The sequence below is a fragment of the Camelus bactrianus genome, chromosome 5, assembly GCF_048773025.1.
Source record: "Camelus bactrianus isolate YW-2024 breed Bactrian camel chromosome 5, ASM4877302v1, whole genome shotgun sequence".
Taxonomy (NCBI): domain Eukaryota; kingdom Metazoa; phylum Chordata; class Mammalia; order Artiodactyla; family Camelidae; genus Camelus; species Camelus bactrianus.
In genome coordinates, this window is record NC_133543.1 from 17,487,105 (window position 1) to 17,514,229 (window position 27,125).

The 27,125-nt window shown below is 46.5% G+C and overlaps 1 protein-coding gene across 3 annotated transcripts in view; it reads right to left on the reverse strand.

Moving 5' to 3' along the window:
* Nucleotides 1–27,125, reverse strand: part of RALB (RAS like proto-oncogene B) — a 65,172-nt gene that overhangs the window by 24,849 nt on the left and 13,198 nt on the right. Inside the window, exon 1 of one of the 3 annotated variants that reach the window (XM_010954724.3) lies at nucleotides 16,567–16,723. The exons of the other annotated variants lie outside the window; for them this stretch is intronic. The gene's annotated coding sequence lies outside the window, so the exon portion shown is untranslated. Of the gene's footprint in view, nucleotides 1–16,566; nucleotides 16,724–27,125 lie in introns of those variants that run through there. 3 annotated transcript variants of the gene reach the window in all.

Genomic DNA, 27,125 nt, shown 5'->3' on the forward strand with positions numbered 1-27,125 from the left:
TGTTCACAAAGACACCAAAACAGCACCTGATTCATCACTTTTGGAGGATGAGTGAAACAACTCATTATTTTAAAAATTGGTAAATTAAGGGAAAAAACTAAAAATGTATCTTGCTTCTCTTATACAAACTGTACAGACAGGTAACCAAACAACACATGAAGCAAAGTTTCCCTTTACAAAATATTCTAACTAATCAAGGAACAATAGGACTTGCGCTATCGCCATTTTGCAACTCCTCATGAATTAAGACATCTAAGTACTGAGTATCAATGACTGCTAATGTTACAAAAAAGAGACAACCTGACATCTTGAAAAAGACATATAACCATCAATGATGTAGTCTTGCCAAAAAAAGCTTCTAACTACTGATTTACGGGAGGTGCAGGAGACAGAGGAATGCGTTGAACATACCACACAGGCACACTGCCAGCAACACAGAAACTGTAGGAAGCTCTATGGAACAAGCCACCCGGTTTCTTCAACAAATAAAGTGCAAGAAAAGAGACCTGGAGAGGGACCCTGTAAACTGTGAGACCTAAGAGCTATACCAACTGACCGAAACATGTGCACCTTATCTGCATTCCAATTTGAACAAATAAACAAGAAAACTGGGGATTCTGAACACTGTATTTGTAGATATTAAGGAACATTTATGATTAAAATTTTTTTCAAGTGACTCCATTTAACCTCTTTACAAATGAAGCTAAATGATCTATGGGATTTCCTTCAATGTTATCAAGGGGGAAGAGAGTGAGTAGGGATACAGATGAAATAGGATTAGCCAAAAATTGATCATTGACTGATGCATCAAGGTAGTTCATCATACTATTCTCTGTACTTTTTGTATATGTTTGAAAATTCCTACACTAAAAAGTTTTAAAAAATAATGAGGACAAAAATACAGGTGCCTAGGTCCCATTCTCCCTAGAGATTCCAATTTAGGCACATGGGAATGTATGCTTCTAAGCTGCCCAGACAATTCTAATTCACACCCAGATTGAAAACCATTCCATTAGACTTTAAGCTCTTTGAGAACAGAGTCTGTATTTTGTTTATCACTACCTCACTCATTACCTATCACAGAAAAAACATTATTAATTGAATGAAATTCACTAAGATTGCAGCCATTTTCTCACCCTAATTCTAGAAAAATTAGAATATGCATCTGGAACAGAACCACGAATCTAACATCAACTGGAATTCCTACTTTCTAACAACTGTTAGCTGACAGTCTCACAGTTCACACTATGCTACCACCTCTGTTTTTGCAAAGGCCATGGCTCGTTGCTATCTTAAGAAAGCTGATTTACTTTTCACAGTCTGATTCAAAATTATTTTCTAGTCACTTGATGGAGATGACGCAGTATCATTACTCAGCTCTCTGATATCACTCCTAGAGACGATCTCTTTATTTTCGTTCAGCCCATCAAGTGAATGCTTTCCTCTTCACATTTACCTCCTAACTCAAGAATCTTATTCATCACAGAGTCTTCTATTTAACTTCTGTTCTTCAAATTCAAATACTACAAACATTTCCTATACTCATTCTACAGTTTTAAAGTTCCAGAAGTAGGGGAGCCCTGAGTAAATGAGAAAGAAAAATTTTAAAAGACTATCTGTCTTGGGAAAGCACAGAATTCCACCAAAGGCGGGACAAAATAATGAAGACTTCAAATGACATGCTCAGTAGGGAGGGTACAGCTCAGCAGTAGAGCATGTGCTTAGCATGCACGAGGGTCCTGGGTTCAATCCCCAGTACTTCTGTTTAAAAAAAGTAAATAAATAAAAATAAACCTAATTACCTCCCCCCAAAAAAGACAATGTAAAATAAATGAGTAAATATTTAAAATAAAGTGAAATGCTCACTTCCACATAATGAAATCAATTTAAGAAACAAAGAGAGTGATTCTGATTTGAAAATGAATCTTTGGATTTTCACAATTTAGAACAGAATAAAACTCCAGAAACCAGGAAACAGGTTTTTTTTTTCTTTAATACTTTATCAAATTCTATCAATACCTAAATTTTCATTTTTATTAAATCAGTTTTGGAAGATTTTTAGTACGTTTGTAGCATATTTTTGCAATCCCAGGTTAAACCACCCATAATAACAAGTGGATAGGCATGTTACACCTTAATTTCCAAGAGAAATGCTTATTTTTGACAGGTATACTCCCAGGACTAAATTCTACTTTAGCTTCTTGAGGATGGTCCAGTTATCAACTGTTACATTGAGAAAAAAAAAAAAGTACAAATTGCTCCTTCTTCTCTCAACAAAACCTAGAAATTCAATTCAGGACAATTTTTTATTAAAGACTTGCTTAAGCACTCCAAATCTTCCATATTATATATGTGGTAGAAGAAAGTATCTCTGGCAAGACTGCAGGTCTCCAGATTTAGTGTTGTCAAACCATACTTAGGGCATATACTTTCATATACTATCTTATTCCTTCCCATAAATCACTAAAATTTCTCCGAAGCCCTCTGAACTCGCCTCCAAAATCAAAACATAGAGAACTATTTAAACAGACCCTTTTGCAAAAGCACATCTGGTAAAAATGAGTTTTTAAAAGATTTCGCTAAATGATTTAAGGTACTGTCTGCCTGGCATCCTTTTCTAGAAACTGCTCCCCTCCGCTGTCCTCGTGGTTTTTACAGGAGAGGGGTGAGGGCTGAAGGAGACATGCCAGGTTAGTATGTGGCCCCGTCCCCTGGAAGAAACTGATCCCAAAAAGGGCACCTGGCCCACGTGGGAGGGCAAGGTCCACGATGGATACAGCTGGGAGAGGGAGCCCCAGGCAGAAGCAGGCGAGAAGCAGGAACCCCGAGGCCCTTTGGACCGTGCACTGCCCCTCCCAAAAGGAAGGGCAGCTCCTTAGCACCAGCTGATGCCTGGGAGTTAGGAAAGTCAGGCTTCTGATTTTTTTAAAAAGGCACCAGAAATTTGGACTCTGTTGTGAAACCTCTCTAATTAAATGTTCATAACTCAATCCGCTTTTAAAAGCACTGTGAGCAAACGAAGCATGTCTGCAGGCCACTCATTTTTACAAATTGGCAGCTATGCTTTTTGCCAAGCAGTAAAAGCTGATCTACAGCAAGAAAGAGAGACAGAGCCAGCACATGGAGAGAGACACTGCGTCGGTCCTGGCAGCATTCAGGCCGCTGGTTCCAGCTGCTCCTGAGTCCCGGCCACATCCTCTGCCCCTTCCTGTGACTTCATTTTTCGTTTCCTCTCTGAGTCAATGCCACACACTGGTATCCTCCCAATAAACTCTCCTCTGTGGCGTGAGGGTGTTAACTTACGTTTCTATCACTTCCAGCCGACGGGTACCAAGTGACTGACTGTACATATGGCTTTAAAAGTATACAAACAATTCAAGTCCAGGGAGTCAGACCCAGGCAGGGCCACGGGCAAAAGTACATGACACAAGAACACTCCCTTCTGAATGGATAAAGCCTGAACTCTACATACAGCAACTGCAGCTAAAGGTGCTTCCAAGGAATTCAAACACTCTGCCCCCTTGTGTGGTTGGGACTTCTGTCCGCAATGAAGGAAACCCCAAGTGAAAGTAGCTTAAACAAAAAAGTTACTTATTGGCTCAGATAACCACATGTTCAGGAATAAAACTCGCACCAGGGACTCAAATGAAGTCTCCGGAACCCAATTTTCCTGTCCCTATCGCTAGCCTCCATCCTCTCCAACCTCATCATCCACTGCTCTTCCCCCACCCACTGCCCATCTCCCAACCCTAAGGCTTTTTGCAGTAACATTCACAGACTTAATTCCTTCTCCTCTAGGTTTCCACTGAAATGTCGCTTCTTCAGAGAGGCCTTCCTAGACTCCGTGTCTCAGGGAGCACCGCCACCCCCCGTCATCCTCCACTACAGCCCTTTGCTTCTTTGCAATAACTTTCTTTTTCTACTTACTTGTTTTTCGCTAATTCATTCCGCTACGATTAAAGCTCTGTGAGGGTGGGCACCAGGTCTGCCCTTTCCCCTCCTGTATCCTGCACTGTGGGACTCTTTCCCTTCACCATCATGTAAACCATGCTGCAACCTCAATAATGTGACTCTCACCCAAACTATGACTATCATAAAATCTAACACACGATGCATATGTGTGGCTGGGACATTATGCTGTACACCAGAAACTGACACATTGTATCTGACTATGTTTCAATCAATCAATCAATCAATCAATCCCATAAACACCAAAAAAATAATCTAACACACAATACAAACTTAACACTTGGATTCATCTGTATCATTTCCGTTATTTATGGCCAAAAGTCTGAAAAGTTTAAGCCACTATTTCTTTATTTCAAAGCAAAGTCTGACAAATGGATAACATTCATTTGTATTTTTTAAGGTTTGAGAATTTGTCACTAAAGAATTTTCATCTCTTCTAAGATTGTTATTTAAATATTATTTGAACTCATTATGAGGTTATCATTACTACGTAAGAGACAGGCTTTGAAAACTGAGACTACCAGATCGTCGAATAAAGTAAGTTTATCTATTAAACAAGTCTCAGCATAAACAAAAAACTGAAGCCTCAGTGGCTGGGTGCTTCCATACAATATGCAAAGTCCCTCTGTTAAATCTTTTCAGTAAATGAAGGTTCTCAGTCTTGACTTTCCTAGTTAGCAAATGTGCATTTTCTTATTGCTTTTCATGAACCAGGACTATTCCAGGAGTGACAGTCCTGGCAAGAAACAACTGAAGTCATCACAGAACTCAAGAGTTCTCTTTCTGTATACTCAGCGCTTCGTACTCAGACTAACTTAAAGAAGAAAACTCAATTTTCCCTGCCCCTTGCGCAGCTGCTATTGTCATTAGCACTGGGGAAGAGAATATTTTTATATTCTTCTACATGTATGACTCAGTTTCCATGTCTATGAAAATAAGGAAGCTGAATTAAATGGTCTAAGTTCCTTTCCAATTTTTTTGCTGTTTTTCCTGAAATTAGATCTGCAAAACACATTAGCACTCCTGTGTGCCTAAGGAAATTTGTTTTAAGTATATCTGTTCTCTAATGCGTATCTCTTTATCTGTTCTCTGGCCATAGGGGGAAAATGAAAACTAAACAAAAACAAAGTAAATTAACTAAAACAAAACCAGAAAGCTCTGAGTCACTCATCATAAGCACCTGGCCTCTGGTTTGTACCTCTCTGCATATGTGATTCCTTCTGCCAGGACAGCCCTTCCTCTTGATGAAGAATCGGCCTAAATACTTCCCCCACCACCTTCCGAGCTCCCTCCCAGTGTGGCTGACCCTCTGGTCTCAGTGGCCCCTGTGTCTGTCGATACACCTGCTGCTGCACTGAGGTAAAGCGGTGATGTCCTTCTAGACAAGGTCTGTCCCTCCCACCACACCGAGAGCTGCCCATTCCCCACCTCCGTGCGCGTGTGCCCGGTACTAAGGAGGTGCTCAGTTCACGGTGGATAAAAAAACAAGTTCTCCATCTGGGGTGGGAGGCTTCAAAGGGACAAGTGGTAACTGGTAAACTGCAAAAGTTAATTCACTTAAAGGATGACTTTCCCGAACTACAAAGCAACAAGAAATGGTGGGAGGTAATTTATAAACTCTGGTTTTTTAAAGAATGTATAAATTAGTCCCGAAATAAAGACCCTTCCCACCATACCCTCTCCCCCAGTGGAATCTGGGGCTGTCTGTCACTGGCCTTGGAGAGGTCCACCAATTTACATGGACTCCAGTTCCTTCCACCTGCAAAGGCAGCCTTGGAGACATCAGAGCTACTCCATCTCTCCGTAGCTGAAGGTCAAATTTGGAATTAGCACACATGGCTCTGTTCTGAATTACTTACCCAAATAAAATCCTGTTTAGAGTTGTGCTACTGCTATTTCTGCTTCTACATCATCTACAGGGATGTCATACGCACTCAGACTAAGCTTGTGTAACCTGCAAGGTCACTTCACTAGTCGGAGGCAGGGCTGGGACTGGCACCCCAGCAGTCTTGCTTCAGAGTCCACACTGGGCTGCTCCATCAGTGGATCGGGGCGGGGTGGGAAAGCCCTTTAAGCATGGTGTGAAATACTGGAATTTATGGATCAGAAAGCTCATCAAGAGATAGAAATGCACAGACAACTAGAGCACAAGTTCTAAATCAAAGATCTGGAAGGAAAGGTACAATAAAAAAAAACAGTTATTATACACTCAGAGGAATTGAAAGCAGGCACTTGAACAGACATTTGCAGATCCATGTTCAGAGCAGCATTATTCACAACAGCCAAAACATGGAGGCAACCTAAGTGTCCACTGATGGATGAATGGAAAACAAAAGCAGTCTCTCCACACACTGGAATATTACTGAGTCTTAAAAAGGATGAAATTCTGCTATAACCTACAACGTGCATGAACCGTGAAGACATGAGGCTAAGTGAAATAAGCCAGACACAAAAGGACAAATCCTTTATGATTCCACTTATATGTGGTACCTGGAATAGTCAAATTCACAGAGATGAAAAGTAGAACAGCGGTTGCCAGGGGATGGGGACAGGCAAGATGGGGGGCCGGAGTTGAATGGGCACAGAGTTTCAGAGTGGGATGATGAAAAATGTTTAGGAGACGGAATAGTGGTGATGACTGTACAGCAATGTGAATGTAACTTAATGCCACTGAGCTATACACTTAAAATGGTCAAAATGGTATATTTCACATTATGCCTATTTTACCACAATTTTTTAAAAGTAGCTCTATACCAACTACAGTGTGGTTCAGGAGGAAAAACTGCTCCCCTTGAGGTGCGGAGTCTGCCATGAGGAAGCCAATCACCTTGGTTAAGCTGCTTTTCTCAGCCTCAGTCTGATCTATAAAATACACAGGGTATCTGTATCCTCAGGGTTACTGTGAAGAAATGAGAAAACACCTGGCTGTGGGTAAGCACTTTGCTTTTTGAATATCACTCTCATATTCTAGAAAGTCTTGAGAAAGAAATTAGCCAAGAAGCCAAGGCAGGGCAGGCTGCCAGGCCTTAAAGAAGGAAGAGATAAGGCGAGGGAGGTTTCTTTGCTCAGACTCAGTCCCCTGCCAGCCAAGGCGACACCTGCCCAGGGCACCACACCAGAAAGGAAGAGGCTGGCTCCGGCCCTTGCTCAGCGCCTCACTCACTACGTGACAAGTCACTCCATTCCCTCGGCCAGAAGAACAGGGACCACACCTGCCCCGCCTCCCTTATGCCATAACTGGGGAGGAACTAATGGGGAAACGTGCACTCAAGGCTCTGAGTCTCGGAGAACATTTCCGGTATGGAAACAAGCCTAGGAGCCAGGCGTGAACAGATTGAGGTCCTTCAGTCCCTTCCTTCTTCTCTGTCACCCAAACATACAACATCATTCGTGGTCAGAAGCATTCCCAACGGGCACTTCAGGACCCGCCAGAAATCCCCTCCAGCAGCTCCTGAAATTTCTCCAGCAGAAACAATCTTTCTCTTCCAGGCTGTGCCCATGTATGAAGCTTTAGGGAACCAGCGTCGGGAAGCTGCCATCTACCCAGCCAAGCTTTGGGAAACACAATGCTAGGATGGGGTCCACCCTTCTCTCAAAGGGCAGCACATTGCTGAGCACCCCTCTACCGGAAGTGCAGGCACCCCCATTCTTCCTTCATCAGTACGACAGAACAGCATCCCGACAGAACAGCATCCATCCCCTGAAGTGACTAATCCCACCCCACCCGGGTGGGATTGAGCCCCAGGAACACCAGCCAAACCTTCAAAACCCTCCACCACTTCTAAGAGTGTTCCCCGACCTTCTGGCTTTCCCTGACACTTGGATGTGCCCTGGGGACACCACATCTTAATGGGATGTTGTCCTTCCTCTCCCACCATGTGCGTCAGGGCCAGGGGAGCTAAGTATCCCTTCTCCCTCCCCGCTGTGCGTCCAGTTCATTACTCCCCTCAGTCCAATAATCTCCTCCCTCCTCTTGCAAAAGCCATGTGTCTTTAAGGCCCAGGTCATCCCCAGTCCCCATCTCTTGCTACATCTCAGGACTTCCTCATCACCTCCATCATTTACTGACAGTATTTGCTTCTGGTTTCCAGGCCTCCTTTCTACCCCAACTCCCATCACCCTTCCCAGTGACTTCTATGTTCCTATGGATGAACCACCCCAGAGACTGGCCTCTCAAGTCCTTAAATGTCCCTTCTCTAAAAGCTTTTTCCTTCTCCCTAACACTGCGGTGGTAGTTCCCTGAACTCCATCATCATCAGAAAGGGCTCCTGCCTCCAACCTTCTAGTTCACTTGCTCAAATCCCACCCACTGCAATGCTCTGCTTCTTGACATCTGAAAACATTGGCCTCCATCATCTTCTCCTGTGGCATCAACTCCTTCTGCGCTCCACTTCCCTCCTTCCCTAGCTTGGATCCCAAAGCCCGGTATCATAAAAGTAAAGCCAAAAAAAAAAAAAAAAAAAAACCATCGTGCAAAGACGGTCTCCTCCCTTGTTTCTTTCACGATTCTTTTCAGCACCTGCACCTGGCAAGCAAATGTTGCTGGAGCGGGAAAGAAAATCATGCAACCAGCTTTGCAAAACTTCACGGTAAATGTGTTTAGGGTCATAAACCAGGAATGGGCATTCATGCTACACTTCCTAGAAATGTTACTGTGATTCTCCCCTACGCCCTCCCTGTGCTCACTGTGACCAATAGCCTTACCTCATTTTCCCCAGACAGAAGCCATCAAGCGCAACTTCCCCGTTGATCCTCCACCAAATCTACAAACAAACCCCCTTTCCCCAGCATCCATGCCCATCTCCTCCTCCATGTGGCCTCCAGCTCCTCTATCCTTCAGCAAAGGCCAACCCTCCACACAAGCTATGGACCCCTCCAGTTGCAGAACGAAGAACGGCATTCCTGCCACTATCCACTTCTTCCTGCATCATTAATCAGTCTTTAACCCTCTGGGGGATCATCCCCAACGGCATACAGACACATTCTGTTTAATCTCCATCCTAAACCTATATACCTCTTTGATCCCTGTGTCCCTCTAGCTAGTGACACAATTTCTCTGTAGCTGATTACCTGTACCAATGCCTCTCCAACAAGTTAGCTGGGAATCTTGTTGAAATGCATCTTCTGATTCAGCAGGTCAGGATGCAGCCCAAGATTCTGTCCTGCCTACCCACTCCCAGACGATGCTCCTGGCCCACAGCCCCAACTCTGAACAGCAAGGCAATGGGTTTCCTCCTCTCACTACATCATTTGTGAAACTGGTTCTAATCTGACATCCTCCCCCAGCATAACTTCAAGAAGGATGGTCTTGTCAAGGTTACCAATAAACTCCATGCTGCAAACTCCAATAAAAACTTTGCCTTCTAAGGGGAGAGTATAACTCAGAGGTAGAGTGTGTGCTCAGCATGCATACGGTCCAGGGTTCAATTTCCCATACCTCCATTACATAAATAAATAAACAAACAAATAAATCTAATTAACACCCCCTCTCCAAAAAAACAAAAACAATTCTGCCTTCTCCTCTCTGACTGTTTTGAAAACGAGCATGTAGCAACTGTGATAAAACTGGGCCTGGAAAGAGGAAGGCCCCTAGTGGGCTAATCAAAGATGCCCTCATGGCATCTCCCTCCAGACACCGTCGCTCCTGGACTCTGCAACCCCACATCCTCCCAAAGTGCCTGCTGTTTCTCTGCCAGGTCTTCCTCCTCTAGCTGTTTCTAAGTGTCAGTACCCCTTGGAGCTCAGTCCTCCCCCTGCTCTCCTCTCCACTCTCCCCCTTGGTGATCTCATCCATTTCAGCAGCTTTATCTGCACCTCCCAAACTCTTAGGACCCAGCCCAGAGCACTCCCCTGATCTCGAGACTCATTTGCTTCCCTCCACCTCACCGCCACCTCTCCCTGCTTGGGTGTCTCGCAAGAATCTCAAGCTTAACATTCCAGAAATAGAACTCTGGATTCCTCCCCCTTAAAACCTGCTCCTTCTCCACGATTCTCCTTCTAGCAGTCAGTAAAGTACCTAGTCGTACCCAAGTCATCACTAAGGCTAAAACGCTGGGGGTCATCTTTGATTCTCCTGGCCTCTCCCCCAACTCCATTCATGACCAATTCTACTGATTCCGCCTTCTAATCCCATTTCAAAGGCTCCCGCTTCTTCCACCTCCTCTGTCACACCCTGGTACCTGCCACCAACCACTGAACAGCCACAATCTCCTAGCTGGCCTCTCACTGCCTCTCCAGCCCCTCTTCGATCTATTCTCCACACAGACCCTACTATACACAAAAGCCCCTCCAAATTAGTGTGTTCACAGCCCTTGAATGGCTCACCAGGAATGATATCCAAAACCTCTCCTCACCAGGGCCCACGAGACCCTGCACCCACCCTCCCCAGCCAGCTCTGCCTTCTTTCGGTTCCCTGAATACGCCAAGGGCTTTGCTACCTGGGATGACTTTCAGAACATTCTCTGCTCTCTTCTGCCTTCTCCTCTTTGCTTTCCGGAACACCTGAAGCAAAGAGGTCCAGTCAAGAAACTGAAGAAAGACCCCGGTGGCTGCCTGGAGCAGAAAGGAGGAGGCGGAGTCTGGTAGGAGATGAAACTGGAGCGGAAGATAAGGGCCAGATCATTTAAGACCGGCAGGTCCTGTAGTTTAGGGATTTTCAACCTTCTGCTGAGACACTGGGAAGCCTTTGAAGGGTTACCAGCGAATGGTGGTGTTATTAGAAGTGTGTGTTCAAAAGATCTTTTTGGGGAAAAACAGAAGGGCCAAGAGCAGACGTGGCAGGTGCAGCAAGCCAGGCCGAAGGGAATGACAGTGGCCATGGGGAGAGTGGCTAGATTTTAAAACTACTTAGGAGGTCATGATACTGTAATTTCTAAGAAACATGTATTCGGTCATTCCAACAACCTAATTTTAGTTTTTGTAGGCATTCGGTCTTCGTCCACAGCATGTGAGTTTCTGACTCACAGCTCCCCAAACCCTTGGAATTTCCTGAATGATAAGAGCAAGGGAAGTGTCTTCTGTTATATCTGGTCTCTTGTCCTCAGTTCCTGAAACCAATTCAGAGCCATAAAGATGAAGTGGGTGTCTTGTTTCCACCACAAGCCCCTTTCCCCCACATCTGGGTAAGGCCAAGGAGGTGACTTTTGGAAAACACCTAAGGACCCCAGGGAAACCATTCTTGAAAAGCGGGTTGGAACTTTCAGCCCCACCCTGATTTCTGGGAAGGAGAGAGGGGCTGGAGGTTGAATCAGTCACCAATGGCCAATGATGTAATCATGCATGCTTATGTAATGAGGCCTCCATAAAAACCAAAAAGAAGGCAGTTTGGAGAGCTTCCAGGTTGGAGAACCAGAACGCTTCCATGTGCCAGCACGGGGGGCCCCAAACTCCACGAGAACAGAAGCCCCTTTGTTGGGGACCTCGCCCTGTGTATCTCTTCACCTAGCTGTTGATTCATATCCTTTGGAATAAAGTGGTCATCTAGTGATTAAATGGGTTTCCTGAGTCCTGTGAGCTGCACTAGCAAATTAACCCAACCCAAGCAAGGGGTTGTGAGAACCTCTGGCTTACGGCTACTTGGTCAGAAGTACAGGCTAAAACCTGGGCTTGTGACTGGCATCTGACGCGGAGGGTAGTCTTTTGGGACTGAGCCCTTAACCTGTGGAATCTGATGCCACCTCCGGGTAGGCAGTTTCAAAACTAAGTTGAATTGTACGACACCCAGCTGGTGTCAGAGAATTTCTTGGTAGTGTAGCCCCACACACATAACCCACATTGGAATTGGGTGTAGATTTCTTAGAAGTTAAAAAAATGGCAGATCTTACTGAATGAACACAAATAATTCGAGATTTTAAAAAGGCTTAATGGAATTGAGTGTATGTATGTATATGAATGACTGGGACATTGTGCTGTACACCAGAAACTGACACATTGTAACTGATCGTACTTCAATTAAAAAATAATTAATTAATTTTTTAAAATAAAATAAAAAATGTAAAAAGGCTTAATATGCAAGTGTGAGTAGAGGTACCACATTGGCTAAAATCCGTTTCTAATAACAGGATCAGCTGATCCACAATAACTGACTGGCCACCAATCTTTTCCTGTTTTTACTGGTAGGGGGTAGGGGGTGGAAGGAAGGAGGGGGTTGATGGGAGAGGTAGGATAAAAGAAAACAAAGATACTAGCTCATAAATTAGGGCAGGGAGTGGGAAAAGGGCCAAAAATAGGAAGAAAGGAAAGGTAAATTGTGCTGACTTTCCCAGACTGCCTGATGGTGACTCCAACCTTCAACTGGGTTGGAATGAACAAAAGCAATTCTCAGAAGACTTCATTTTCTAAAGTTACAATTTAACATGATTTATGAAGCCTCTTATTATCAATATGCTTGAGTCACAGGACATTTCTTATGTGAAAAATACCAGAATCATAGAATTTTGTAGAGATGGAAAGAAACCTAGAGGTCATTTAATCAGGCTTCAGGCTCAGGATTCCTAAATTCTTCTCTCCATGTACAGACACTTCAGAAAGATTTCATCCAGAAGCTAAAAGAATAAGGCCCCTCTGTCCAGGTGGATAATTAAACTGTATTAGAGTTTCAAAACTGAAATGAAGAATTGCTAAGCAAATAAATATTGTCCAAAGATTAAAGGTAACTGGTGGAAGGGTATAGGATCTATGTTCTCCAAGATTTTTTCAGCTACTTTCCCAGTGGGTTTTACTTTTAAAAATACACAGATGATTAATGACTAATTTTAAGCTGTTCATCACAGAGATCATTTTGGCAACAATTTTTTTTACCAGTTTGTTTTAGGGTTAAAAAAAAAAAAAACTAAGCTGTTCCATTTGGTTTAGGGACCAGTGAGGTTTTAATTTCTAATTTCCAAAGCTACTGCATATTTGTCTAATTTAATTCTAGCATATGAGAAGGAAGGACCAAAAGAAAGAACATAAAGTTTCAAGTATAATACTAAAAAGTTTCTAGAATAGGAAAGACTCCAGCTGTATTTTAATCCCCTATAGCACATACTTCAGTATGCACATGAAACAAAACCTTAAACAAGAAATTGTGGTAGTGAGCCTCCAAGAATGCCAATGGTCCCCAAGCCTCCCCAGTGTAGTCCACTCCCACATTGTACCGGGGTGGTCTATGGGCTGTACATCACGTCCAAGATTACATACCAAGACAGGGCAGTTTCTGTCTTGATCATCGTCTTTCTCGCTCTCTCTCCCTCTCACATTACTTGCCCTGAGAATGTGTTGGGAAGAGTCCTACAGAGAGGCCCACCTGCTGAGGAACTCAGGCCTGCAGCCAATAGCCACGAGATAAGCTATCTTGGAAGCTAATTCTCCGACCTCAGTCAAGCCTTCAGATGACCAGACCTGAACCTGAAGCACCCAGCCAAGCAGCTCCCAGATTCCTGAACTTCAGAAACTGGGTGATTATAAATGTCTGTTGCTTTAAGTTTGGGGTAATTTATTACCCAGAAGTAGAAACATCGTTCAAAAGACCAACAAACTTTAGAGGGAGTCAGCCACACAGGCCCAAACCACTATTTTCCTTCAACTCATGCCATATATTAAGCAAAATTACATAGCTTGGAATATTTTAATTTGGATCAGACCTAACTTAGTATTTTGTATGTCAATTCCCAATCTAGTGGGTCTAAAATGTATCTATATAAATTGCCCACAAAGCACGGACAAAAGCAACAAAGACAACAATATATTAGCAACGATCAATTAATAGCACCTTTTTTTCTACATTTAGAGTTCCATTTTTTAAAACGGCAAAAACTCCCCAAAGATTTGTCTGCAACTCAGGAGACAGCTCACATTCAAACGTCCAAGGCCAGATATTCATCTGGTATTGGTGAGATCAGTGGGTCTGTGCCAAGCAGACAGCTGATGCTCAGTAAATATTAGTTTCCCTCGGCCTCCTTACCCACCCCAGCCCCCTCCGCATGATGAGGGAAGAGTTCCATCTTCTCTGGTACTCGGTCAGCTCTCTCTCATTCAGACTTCTCAGCAACATGCATTCACTTAAAATAAAAAAAAAAATCCAAGGGGCTGTTTGTTTAGAAGCACAGACTGCCCCCAACTTAACAATTCGACTTAGGATCTTTGGACTTTATGATGGTGCAAAAGCGATACATGCTCCATAGAAACCATGCTTCCAATTTTGAATTTTGATATTTTCCCGGGTTAGCAATAAGCAGTAGATACTCTGTTGCGAGCCGCAGCTCCCAGTTAGCCAGGGGATCATGAGGATAAACAGCTGATACACGCCCATCCCATGGCCATACTGCCATCCTGTTCTTCACTCTGAGTCCAGTATTCAATACATTACATGAGCCATTCAACACTTTATTATAAAACTAGCTTTGTGTTAGATGATTTTGTCCAACTGGAGGCTACTATAAGTGTTCTGGGCATGTTTAAGGTGGGCTAGGCTAAGGTATGAGGTTCAGTAGGTTAGGTGTATTAAATGTATTTTTGACTTAGGATATTTTCAACCTATGATGGGCTTAGCAGGACATAACCTCATAGTAAGTCAAGGAAAATCTGGAATTGGAGCCAACGAAAAGTGGGACTCTTGCATATCCTCTCGAGACCAGTTACACTGAAGTTTGAGGAGAGTTCACCTCCATCTCTCCCAGAGCGGCAGTTCTAGGTTATTACATTGTCTCCAAATTTAGTTTTCAGGAAAGGTCTCCAATTATGTTTCTAAGGTCCGTAAATTTGATAACTGAATGCAGAGAGGTATTGTGGGATTGGGTGATGTGGCACAAAGAATTATCTCAACTCTCTGGTTTGCAAACTTCCAGAATCTCAAGGCATCTTCAGCCAAGACAGGAACTTTGAAGAATTAAGGCAAGAAATTAGAACTTTTACACTTTTTCACCTTCTACCAAGACCCATTTAGACCCCATTTACAGTTCTAATTCTTAATTTCCTATCTTTATGTGTCCAGGTCCCATATTCCCAAAAGATATTTAATAACTTATCCCCCCCCCCCACTTTTTTCCACACAAAATCCTGGGAAAGATTCTACCCCATGGGCTTAGAGAAACCTTGCTGACATCTCAGATAAGAATACCCACTGTTTCCAATGGGAAATAATAACGTGACTAGAAAAGGAAAGAAAGACCCAGATGTGGTCAAAAGAAATAGACTAGCTGTCGCAACTAAAACCACACACAAGGGACGTGTATCCCTGGCCTTATTCTCACGCCTACCACCATCTCACCCCTACTACCACAAAGAACACCCCAAACATTCCTTATTTCCTTTCATCCTAATAAGTAGGGTAACTATTATCACCTTTTTCCCACTGTGAACTCTGCAGCACAGAGAGGTGAAACGCCATGCTCAAGATCACACCACTAATAAAGTTTCAGAACCTAGGTCTTCACACCTCGCCCTCGTGTTCTTTCCAATAATTCAAGGCTACCTTTCACAGTCACACCATATCTGAGAAATTTGATATTCTAATTATATGGTTCCAGGTTTAAGGAACGTTGCCTTAATCTATTTCGAGCTTTGACATCCAAGAACCTTGTTGCTCTGCTTAGAACAAGGGTCATTTACACATCTAAAAGATATGCTATACTCTCTGATTATCAGTGCCCACTATCCATTCTCAGAACCTAACCAAAAAAAAAAAAAAAAAAAATGAGATTAGGAAACTAGAACAAAGCAGAAAGTTCACTGTTCTATAAGGGTTGAAATCAAGTCACAGATAACTCAAATGAACAGTCAAGTCTCTTCCACTGGCCATTCGAAACACCAAACACAAGAACTTCTGTCCAGAAGTTTCACCTGATAACATCAAAGTTCCAACATTTCCAGCATTCACCTGAAAATTAGCACAGAAAGGACACTGCTCAATCAAGCAGCCTGGGTGCAGCTCTCTCTCTGCCACTAGCAGTTCTGAACCAACCACGGATAACCTTATACACCTAAAAGAGGGCAAGAGAGGAGTCCAAGCCTGGTGCAGGCAAACACTCAAACCCATGTGCTTCCTATTAGAAGCCACATTCAGTCTCAGCCCATATCAGAAAGGAACTAAGGAGCCGGGCGGAGGGTGGGGGAGGACAACTTTATGCTCACTTCCAAGCAGGACCAAAACCAAACAAACAAACAGTCCAACTTTTGAAACACAGCCTCAGTTCAGTCCCAGTTCTTAAGTTACTAATAACTTTTTGCAACATTTACAGCTCTTACGCTGACCACAGCGGCAGCTAAGGGACTGAGGAAGTGGACCAGCCCCAGCTGGAGGCCCAAAAGGGCAGAAAGTGCAAGCAGAAGCCATTTGTGGGAAAAGGGAAGAAGCAGCGAAAAGGGAGAGGCTGGGGCACCGCCCCCATTTCCTCAGCCCCAAGCCGGTCTGGGAGACCCGGAGGCTTCCTCCAGAGGACCTCCCGGGGCCTCTGCCCCCAGGTCACCCTCCGGGCGCGACGTGTCCGGACGCCGGCCATAGCCGAGTGCGGAGCGCGGGGGCAGGAGGCCACCCAGCCCAGGGCGGCGCACCCTACTTCCCCAGCTCGTGCCCCACCTCGCCCGGAGGTGGCCCCGCCAGGGCGCGAGCACCCTTACCTGGGCTTGTCCCGCGCCGCCTCGGACGTCAGCACCGGCCCACCACTCTTAAACCCGCCCCGCCCTCTCCTTCGCCTCCTCCCGGGGCCGGACCCCAGCCGTCCCCAGCCGATTTGTCATTGAACGGCCGGGGCTCGCTTCCCCACCCTCCGAGCGCGCCCCCGGCGTCGCCTAGGCAACCCCGCCTCTCGAGCGCGCGCTCTCCCTTCAGCTCCCACCCGCCCCCTCAAGGCCGTGCCTGTCGAAAGCCTATTAGCCAATCAGAAGCGGAGCTTCCAAGCCTTGGGCGGTTGGAAAGGAGGCTTCGCCAATAAGAAGCCGCCTCAGAAGGGAGGGGCGGGCTCGGCAAGCCTGCCCCACCCACCCTCATTTCTTTCTTTCCGCGGCAGACGGGCTCCACGTGACCGCTGCTGCAGTGAAGGAATACAGAGCTAGTCTGGGCACTCTGAGCGTGGGCGTGCGGCGGGTGCTCCCCTGGTGGATTTAGGTCAGGGCGAGGCCAAAGTCATGGAAAGCAAAAGGGAAGGACAGACCTGATACAAAGAAACCAAAGAAAATTACGATGTGGCACGCGGGTGTGGAAGCGTCCAGGCGGCTGTCGGGACGCCAGCCAGGGGCTCCCTAGGTGGCACCTCCGCCTGCTGCCACGACTTGCATGGCTAATGACATCCCTTTAGCAGTAATGAAGTTACCAGTGCCTAGCCATAACTTGGCCCAGGTCACTTACAAGGGCCAGAATCCTAATACCAGAGTAGCCTTGATGAAGGAAGTACAGTGGGCAAGCTAATGGCCAACAGGTTTTTTTTACCCACAATCTGTCCCCATCATGGTCCTTCAAAGCCCGGGAACGTGTCACTTCTATCCAAATAGGATTTGGGTTGATTTTCCGAATCACCCCTTTCTAGAACTGAATTCTACTCCCACTCTACTTGGCCTCCGCAGGATTTATGGCCCCACTGATCCCTACCAAAACCTCATGGCATGTCACACGGTATTGCAATTAATAGTTTAAATGCCTGCCTCTATAATCCCTAGGGATGGAAACTATCTCTTGTTCAATTTCATATCCACAGCAGCTAGCACCATGTAATCAATTCTTTCCTTGTTGATAATTATACATCAGGGGGCTGTGTGTATTGTATGAGAGGCTTTGTGCCTTGATTAAATTGTTATGTATAAGCAACTAACAGATCTAGGCCCTCTCCCAAGAACTGTATCAAAAAGCACACACGCTTTACTTTAGTCTTAAGTAACAGACAACAAAAAACATGTCACCAGAATATCTTAGTGTTAGTCTGCTAGCTTAAGTATCTGTTTTACCCTTCTCATACTCATTAAGGGCTTATATTGCATGCTAATTATATGACAGAAACTCCAGGTACTAAAAGGGAGAAAGGGTAGGAGGCTTCTCAAAAAAAAGAAACTCTCAAGTATTCATAACTTAGAAAGGGAATCAGACGAACTTTTTCCTATGGAATAATGATTAAGTGCACAGGTTTGGAATCAGGAAACATTGGTACAAAGGAGGGCTTTAGCATAGAACTAGCAGTTACTTAATTAGGAAGGTACTTGATCTCTGTGGGCCTCAGTTTCTCCAGTTGCCCAATAGTAGTACTGGAACTCTGCAAGTGTGAAGATTTAAATGAGACTGTATGTAAAGTTCTCAGTACAGTGCTAGGAACTTGATGAGGGCTCAACAAATGTTAGCTTAAATTGTGATTGCCACCAGAGGCCAAAATGTACACTCAAGCATCTTATAACGACATAGGGACAGCATTTTCTCTCAAGGCTCACTGTGGCTGGGTGTGTGTGACACCACTGTAGTGCAACCAATGCTTGCAGCCTGGTAGAAAGGACCTGCTGTGGTGATGCCATTTTATTACATGCAAGTTTAGGCAGGAGAGCGGCTTGCTGCAGCCTGCGCATGTGAAATGATTCACCCAGGGAACAGGATCAGGATGGCCACCAGCATTTTCCTGTCCCTACACCTCCAGATCCCACAGCAGTCACAGACGGTTCTCTTGCCTTTCCTGGAGTGTGTTAACTGCCATCCCTATGACTAGTGATGGAATGTTATGCAGGATGTACTGGGCTTTTCGAGAAACACTGCACTTATTCTGTCTCCCATCCCCCACCCAACCACCTACCCACCTACCTCAGCCCCTAGTCCTCTGAGGAATTCCACTGGGGCTCCACCATAGGAGCATCTATTCATTCCTGTTAAGTGTGATAGATTCAGAGGGGAATGGTAGGACCCTTTTGGAAAAGCTGTCTCACAGAGGACACAGCCCAGGAACAGGTCCCCCCAGGGGATGAACACTGGGAGGTGACCGACCACAGAGCCTCGGTGTCTACTCCTGTCGGGTCTCAGGGGATACCCTTGTCTGCGGAGCTTCTCCTGAGGGAACTCTGATGCCCTGCAGAGGAACACAAGATCCCCAGCAGGACCTGTAAGGTCACTCTAACCCACTGCAGCTGTAGAAAGAACAATCTAGGTGTTCCTTCATTCAAAATTATTTACTGAGTATTGTGTGAGTCTTCAGTGCTGTGTGACAAACATTTCCATTTCTCTTCCCTGGCCACTGGGTAGGCTTGCCCTTCCTAGCTCCCTGTGGTTGAGTGGGGTGATGTAACTAGCCCTCCCCAGTGACTCAGAAGCAGAAGTGACACACAAGTCATTTGGGGGCTGGAGAACTTATTTGTCAATGTGGGGCCTTCCCAAGCTCTCATCTCTATGCTAAGGCCACTGGGAATGTTTGGGAGTGTGGCTGCATCCCAAGCCTGGGACCCTGCAACAAGCACATCCCACCTGCCAACCTGTGATAGACACTTAGCATGACTGAGAAATAACCCTTTGTGGTTTGAAGGCATTAAGATTAAGAAGTTGTTTGTTATCGCTGTAGATCTTAGCCTGCTCTGACTGCTACCAGGCCCTAAAGTGTACCTAGCTGGGGATACAGTGGTGGACAACTCAGACATGAGAACCAGCAAACAAGCTAATTACAAATTGTGTGTCATTACAAATTACTTTTGACTGAGTGGTCAAAAAAGATCTCTCTTAGAAGGTGACATTTAAGCTAGGACCTGAAGGGTGAAAAGGAACCAATTGTGGAAAAAGCTAGGAGGTAGGGGAAGGAGAAAATATATCGAGCAGTGGAACAAGCTGTACAAACTCCTAAGGCAGAAGAAAGCTTCGTCCTCTTGAGAATAGACAGGAGGCTTGGACAGAGGGCCGTGAACGGGGGAAAGTGAGACCACACGAGGGTGGAGGGAGGTGGGAGCGAAATTATATAAGGGCCTTCTAGGTTATGATAAGGAAACTGGAATCATTCCAAATGTGACAGGAAACTACCGAGGAGGTTCAAGCCAGGAGGGTGACATGCTTTGCTTCAGGTTTTAAAAGGACCACTCCAGCTATTGTGTAGAGAATAGGCTGTTAGGGGCAGATGCAGGAATGGAGGTGAGAAGGCTGTTCTGGGGTCCAAGCAAAGTGGGATCTACAGAGCCAGAGGCTGGAAGGGTAATCTGCCCTCAGTTAACAGGAGACCTGGGGAGACTGCGGAAGGAGGGGAGTGAGAGCACTGAAGACTAAACAGAAGGTCCTCCTGCCAAATTCCAGAGGAAGCAGAGGCAAGGTGGGAAGTCAGGACCCCCAGACGTGCTTTTACCCCAGGGAGATGGATGCTCAAAAGCCAGGCAGAATGGGGGATGGTTTGGAGAGGACAGCTGGCCAATTTCCTAGAACATCAGCCAGCCTAAGAGACATGTTCCCAAGAGCTGGCAGTAGTGCATAAATAGATGGCATTATTAGAACGAGTCTGACAAGCTCTGACATCCCAGTGGGCATGTGATACTTGATGACCATCTCGATTAGAAAAGTGGGGTGGGGGGGTGGCTGATCTATAGACGGGAAAAAGCCATTCTTGCTACCAACAGTTATGAGAAGAATCCTCTGTAAACAGCAAGACTAGATGACTCAGAACCAGTCATCTTTCTACTCTGTTTCTCCAGCCCTCACAGTCCAGCGCTTCCTGCTACTTCATCCTACTCTTAGGAACAGGTCTCATGGGCTCATTCACTTAGGCCTAAAGACAGTTCAGTGGGTACCCACTTCCTTCCTGGGCATTTGCATCATCTAGTTGATCAAAACCTGAAGTCTTAGGCCAGTGAAAGTATGTAACGGAGGACCCGAGGTCTCTAATTCACACTACTAGGATGGAATGACTTATCCCTCCCTGAGAAAAGCCTCAGACTCCTGAGTTCTCACCCAAGGCACCAGTGAAGGGCAATACATTTTCACAATCCTCCTCCTTCCTTTCCTTGCAGCCTTTTGCTGGCAGCTACCAGGAGAAGCCCCTGGCACACACTTATTCCCAAACATATTCAAAATCTTGACTTTGGCGCTCGATTTAGTTATTGCCACTGAAAAAGACTTACCAGGGGGTTTCTAACACTTTTTGCTAAGTGTTTTATTGAGAGCTTCTCTTTCTCCATTACCATCTTTCTACGTGGTCTCTGCAGCCCCAGCCAGGCAGCAGGAACTAAGCAGATGTTCCTGGGAGTTGTTCTGCTGGAAAGGCAGAGGCTGCGTAATTAGCTAGAGGATAAGCTTTCATCTTCCAAAAGAAATCAATCAACTTAGGAAACACATTTTAAAAGATGATTCCTTTCTATTTTGAACTGTTGAATTAGCTGGACTTATCCTTCTGCCATCATAGCTTACAAAGAGTTATCTCCCAGAAATGAAGTCAAGTCTGTCTTGTCGTTAGTAAGTCTTCATCATGATCACTAAACCCCAGCACATGCCAGCTCACGTTCCCCCCTTCCAGCTTTGTGGAGACACATGCTCCACGCTTCCAAAACTCTGCACAGTAAACCACCGCTGCAGATCCGATACTGACCTCCAGGTAACCAGATAAAAACCCCCGCAGGGTGACAGCTGCAGAGCCCTTGATTATGAGATAAAATGGGAGTGTCTAGATTCTATGTTGAGCTCTTTCCAACATGAAATATTATCCCCAGTCTCCCAGGAAGCCAGCCCCACCCAACAGCATGAAAAGACCCTGTTAGCCCTCCCTCTCTCCCAGCTAGCTCTCCTGACTGCATCGCAAGGTCCTCCCTGGATACTGCCTCAGCCACAAACGCCCCGGGGCCTGGACTCAGCCACAGAACGCCAGCTCAGCCTCCTTGGTGACTCAGGCACTGGAGCTCCTGAGGGTCCTGTCTCAGCCACCTGTCCTTCCCCAAGGGACCACATCTACACGGGTATCTCACCCATCCAGTGCAGGCTGGCAACACCCTACCAGAGCCAGGTCCCCAGCCCAGAGGTTCTCCTGACCTACAGATGCCCATGACCCATGGAGTCAGCCAGCTCTGGGCAGCTAGACAGACAGACAGGCAAACAAAAAGGACATGAGGAAATGAAAACTTGAGTTAAGAAGAGGTATGAGGAGTGGGGAGGGTATAGCTCAGTGGCAGAGTGTGTACTTAACATGCACGAGGTCGTGGGTTCAATCCCCAGTACCTCCATTAAAAATAAATTAATAAACCTAATTACCTTCCCCCCAAATAAATAAACCACAAATTAAAAAAAAGAAAAGAAAAAGGAGAGGGATGAGGAGATAAGTGATGTTGGCGGTGTGGGGGAGCAAAATTTGCCACCTCAAAATCTGTTGCTTTTGCTTACAGATTATTTTGAGCTGAAAACAATCAAGGTCTACCAAAAGACTCAGGGAGAACCTATGACCCTCCCCCTAACTGCCTAAAAGAATTTAGATAGAGAGCCTGTTCCAGGAAGAACTATCACCAGAGATAACCACAGTGTAACATGGACAGATGTGGCAGACCGGGAAAATAGCAAGGCTCTAATCACAGAGGCCCTCTGTGTCCCATTGTCATTGCAAGGCCCAGCAAACATTTGTTTAGGAAACATTTGTTTGTTTCATCTTCCTAGAAATTCCTTCCCTTCTCTTTGACATCCCTAACCCTTACCCCATTCTCCTGCTCTCAGATGGCAGGTAAGCCTCAATTACCTAACTTACCCTTGGGCCCCACATTTTTAAGGAGCCCCCCATATGTCAGAATTAAATTTGATGTCTCCTGTTAATCTGTCTCATGTCAATTTCATTTTTTTTTCCAAAACTTTTTTTTTCAATTTTATTCTTGGGCCAGCCAGAAGAACGTAGAAAGGCAGAGTAAAGTTTCTCCTCCCCACAGCTGAGTGCCTTTGGCAGGCCTGTCCTAAGAAGACAGCTCTTTGCTCTCTCATGTAGAGGACCCTAGAGGACAGCCCAAGGTCAAACCCAGGCCTGGAGCTTGGCCTTCACTTGTTCTGCTCTTGGCCTAGTGTAGTCAGAGCGTTCCTTGCGGCCTCCCAGTATGGTCCAAGGTTCGCTGGGCCACCTGCCTGCTGCTTGAGGCTGATTCTGTGGGACTGCATTTCAGCCCGTCCCAAGCCCATACTCCGGCCACCCCATCCCAACCACAGCAGCAGGAGCTTGAGAGGGGCAGCGCCACCCAGGACTGGGACTGGCGCTCAGCCAACACCCATGCAGCCTCTATCCCTCTGCCTCTCCCACCAGTAAGTGCCAACTCCCGCCCCGAGATTTTTTTATTAGCAACACTTTTTGTTTTTTAATGTGCTGTTCTTTTTTTCAATGGACAGCCCCATCTCTTCTCTGCATCTGCTCCAGAGAGCAGGGCAAAGCCAAAGGGTCAGAGGTCTGAGGCATGTGGGGTGACCTGTGGGATATCAGGGATCTCTGAGCCAGGAGACTGCTGCTTTGGAAAGAAAGCAAAACTACTATCAGCAGAGTCATACCTCCAACTCCTAGTTCCTTCTCCAGAAGCAAGACCATGAAAACATGAAAATGCACATCTCTGAGATGGGGGTGGGGAACAGTTCCCTTTCTGGGAATACATTTTTCTGCAGAGTTTTAATTCTTTACAATGGCCAAGAATTAATTTGGTAGACAGGAACAAAATGAAAGCAGCAATGAGGTCAGTGTGGCCCCCAGGGGTGGCTTCCACGGAAGCCAGGCCCCCACTGGGAAAGCTCAAGAAGGATGGGGCTGGCTAGAGTAACACTCCTGGGGGGTGGGACGAGGTGTACATACGAGGCCTTACACAACCTGTGCAGGTGACAAATCCATGTGTGTCACTCAGGGTCATAAATCTGGGGAAGCAATTTACTCTCCAGGTAGGTCTGCAGACCCAGAGGCCGGGCCTCCTCAGCTCTCCAGCCCGATGGGAAGGGCTAGCCAGCCAGAGGTCAGATTCCTGCTCTCTGCCTGTCAGGTCTGTTCCTGCCTGCCCTCACTTCAGACAGGTAGGAGAGGCCCTGAGCTCAGAAGGCCTCAGGGAGGGGTTTGAGGCCATGAGGAGCCTCTCAACTGAAACTGCCACCCACCCCCCACCTCAGCACTCCAGGCTGGCACCTCGACAGATCCTGTGCCAAGCAGTTTACAATGGTCACTCCGCACAGTCTAAAGGGCAGGTGTGATTCCCTACTTACAGGTAGGTCAGTCAGGCCGAAAGGCAGACCAGGCCTCAAAGCAGGTGTGCCTGACAATGAAATCCACACGCGTTACCCCAGTCTTTACTGCCTTCCCACCCATGGCTGCAAGGCTGTGTGATCTTGGACAAGTTACCTCCCCTCTCTGGACTTCAGTTGTCTCTATACAGTGACAGTCTCAAGTCTACACTGAGCACCTGCTATGGGCCAGAGCTCAGCTAGGCACCAACTGTCAGGGAAGGGCCCCTCTAAGGTCCTGTGCGCTAACCCCTCCCAAGTGGGTACCTGGACAAGGTGGAGGCCACAACTTCAGCAGAGCTAGCTCAGCTCCCTGCTGTTGAGGCCCCTCAAGACTCCTGGCCCCCCGATGTTTCTGCTCCCATTTCATCACAGCCTGAAGCCTTCTCTGGGAACTTCCTTTGGAGCAGTGGCTGCTGTCTAAAGGACGAGGCTTGAGAATCTCTCCCCAGATCACCTGAGGCTGAAACATGGGAGATGCCATCTGGTCCAGCATCATATCTGATGGCTGCTGTCAGCCACTCACATTTACTCGTGAATTTCTTTAATCCCTCCTACAGCTGAGATGTTATATGTCAAAGTGCCTGCTACAGTGTTTGACCCACAGGAAGCATCAATACTTGTCAATGGATGGATAGATCTTGCAAAACCAAAATTCTGTATCCACTCAATAACTCCCTATTTCCTCCTGCCCCCAGGCCCTAGCAACCATCATTCTACTTTCTATCCCTATGAAGTTGACTACTCTAGGGACCTCAGGATTCCTATAGATGGAATCAAATAGTATTTGTCTTTTTGTGGCTGACTTATTTCACTTCATGTAATGTCCTCAAGGTTCATCCATGCTGTAGCATGTGTCAGAATTTCCTTTCTCTTTAAGGCTGAATAATGTTCACATCAAATTTTGTTTATCCATTCATCTCTCCATGGACACTTGGGTTGCTTCTACCTTCTGGCGACTGTGGATAATACTGCTACGGACACGGCCAGGCAAATATCTCTTTGTGATCCTGCTTTCAAATCTTTAGGGTTTATTCGCAGAAGTAGACTTGCAATCATACGGTAATGCTATGTTTAATTTCTTGAGGAACCTCCATACTGTTTCCCACAGTGGCTGTACCATTTTACCTTCCCGTCAACAGTGCACAAGGGTTCCAATTTCTCTACATCCTTGCCAACACTTATTTTCTGCTTTTTTCACAGTAGCCATCCTGACGGGTGTGAGGCGGCTATTTCTCCTATTTCTGAACCCAGCTTTTAGCAGGCAATCCGTGGGTGTTGGACCTGTGAACTGGATTCTGTCCTGAGCTTTCTCCCCTGGTCCTCTGGCTCCCTGGGAGGCCAACGGGCTGTTTCTCTCACTGGGAGGGGGGACCTCAGGTCTGTGGCTCTCCGGGATTATTTATAGCTTGGGTCACCTCAGTCCATCGTCTTGGACAGGGTCAGGATGGGCGCTCCCCCAGGAGTGGAGGAGAGGGCAGGGGTAGGGTTCTGCCCAGTGGATATGCGAGGTCCCTGTGGCTTTCCCTGCTGGTGCACCATAGTGGACACGCCCTGTCAGTCCCGACAGGGCCAAGGACATGCACAGCCCTGAGACTGATGGAATCAGTGGTGCTGTGGCTGCAGCTTCCCTCCCAGCTTTCAGCACTGACTTTGCTCCTGCTCCTGGTTCCCTAGGGAGGCCGTTCCTCCTCCCCCGGAGCTGGGCTCTCTCTCCTAAGGGCAGACTCAGAAGCAGCCTGAAATCCCACCATGAGGGCACTGTCTCCAAATGACCCCAACACTCACACCTCATGCCTGGAAGCCAGCTTCTCACTGACTCAGCAGCACACATAGGAGAAGGCACGACTGAGGAGGCTAGGACATGGAAATGGTAAGCTGTGATGGAAAGAAGGCCTGGAATGATCTAGAACAAGACTGGGGATGGCAGGCTTGCATATATCCTCCTGTTCCTCCCACTGAGAGAGGTGCTTTAACATGACTTTGGAGCCACAGAGACCTGGGTTCAAATCACAGCTCCATCAATACAGGCTGGGTGACCTCAGGCAAGCCCCTTCACCTCTCTGAGCTTCTTCCACCACCTGAGAGTGGTAACACCTGAATCACAGGGTCACCGTGCAGCCTCACAGGGCAATCTGGGTCCCGCCTTCCACCCACCACCAACTCCCCTCCCAATCCCCTACTCACACTGCTGAAATCCCACATACATTTAGGCCATCGGCAAGAGGAGCAAAGCGTGAGATTAAAGGGTAAGATCCTTCCTTTTCCTGACAGGAGTTGGCTTGTTCTTAAGGGAAAAAACAACCCCTTCTGCAGCACCACCTCCACTCCATCCTTTCTTTGTGTTTGGGCTTCTAGGGAAACAACAGGTCCGATGGTGGTTTCCTTCCAGGATCTCACCCCTCCCTCCAGAAATTCCCCGATGGTTGCCAAGCTCAGCGATAAGAAAAGTGAACCATTTCCAGAAAGAGGCCAGCACATTTCAGAGACGTGAATCAAAGGCAACGCCCCTCCCCACCTCTGCGTGCACAGTCACAGGTCACCTGGGCCACACGCCCGTTGGCATGTGACTGCCTGGAATGCACCGAGATACTGGACAGATAAGGGTTGAGATGGTCACCTCCTCCACGGCTTGTTGCTTCTGCCCCTGCCCCAAAATCCTGTGCGTCAAGACTATGGGTGGCGGGGAGGGCTACTGGGCATCCAGTGTACACCCAGAACTTGGAGACGGAGATTCCCACATTTGATAAGCATTCATGTAACACTGTGTATTGCCCACAAACCAGCTGCCAGGCATTGTGCTGGGTATTAGGGCACCCTGTAGAGTGCAGGGATGGGAACCCAGGGGAGGGCGAGACTATCTTTGCCCTCCTCCCTCAACCCCCTTGTTGCTGGTGTTCAAAGCTCTGCACACTAGGCTCACTTGAAACAGGGAGCAGTGACAACAGAGGGAATCCGCACAGAAGAGCAAAGTCCCTGAAGAAGACACTGCCCATCAGAGTCTGATTACAGCTGCGAATGCAGAGAA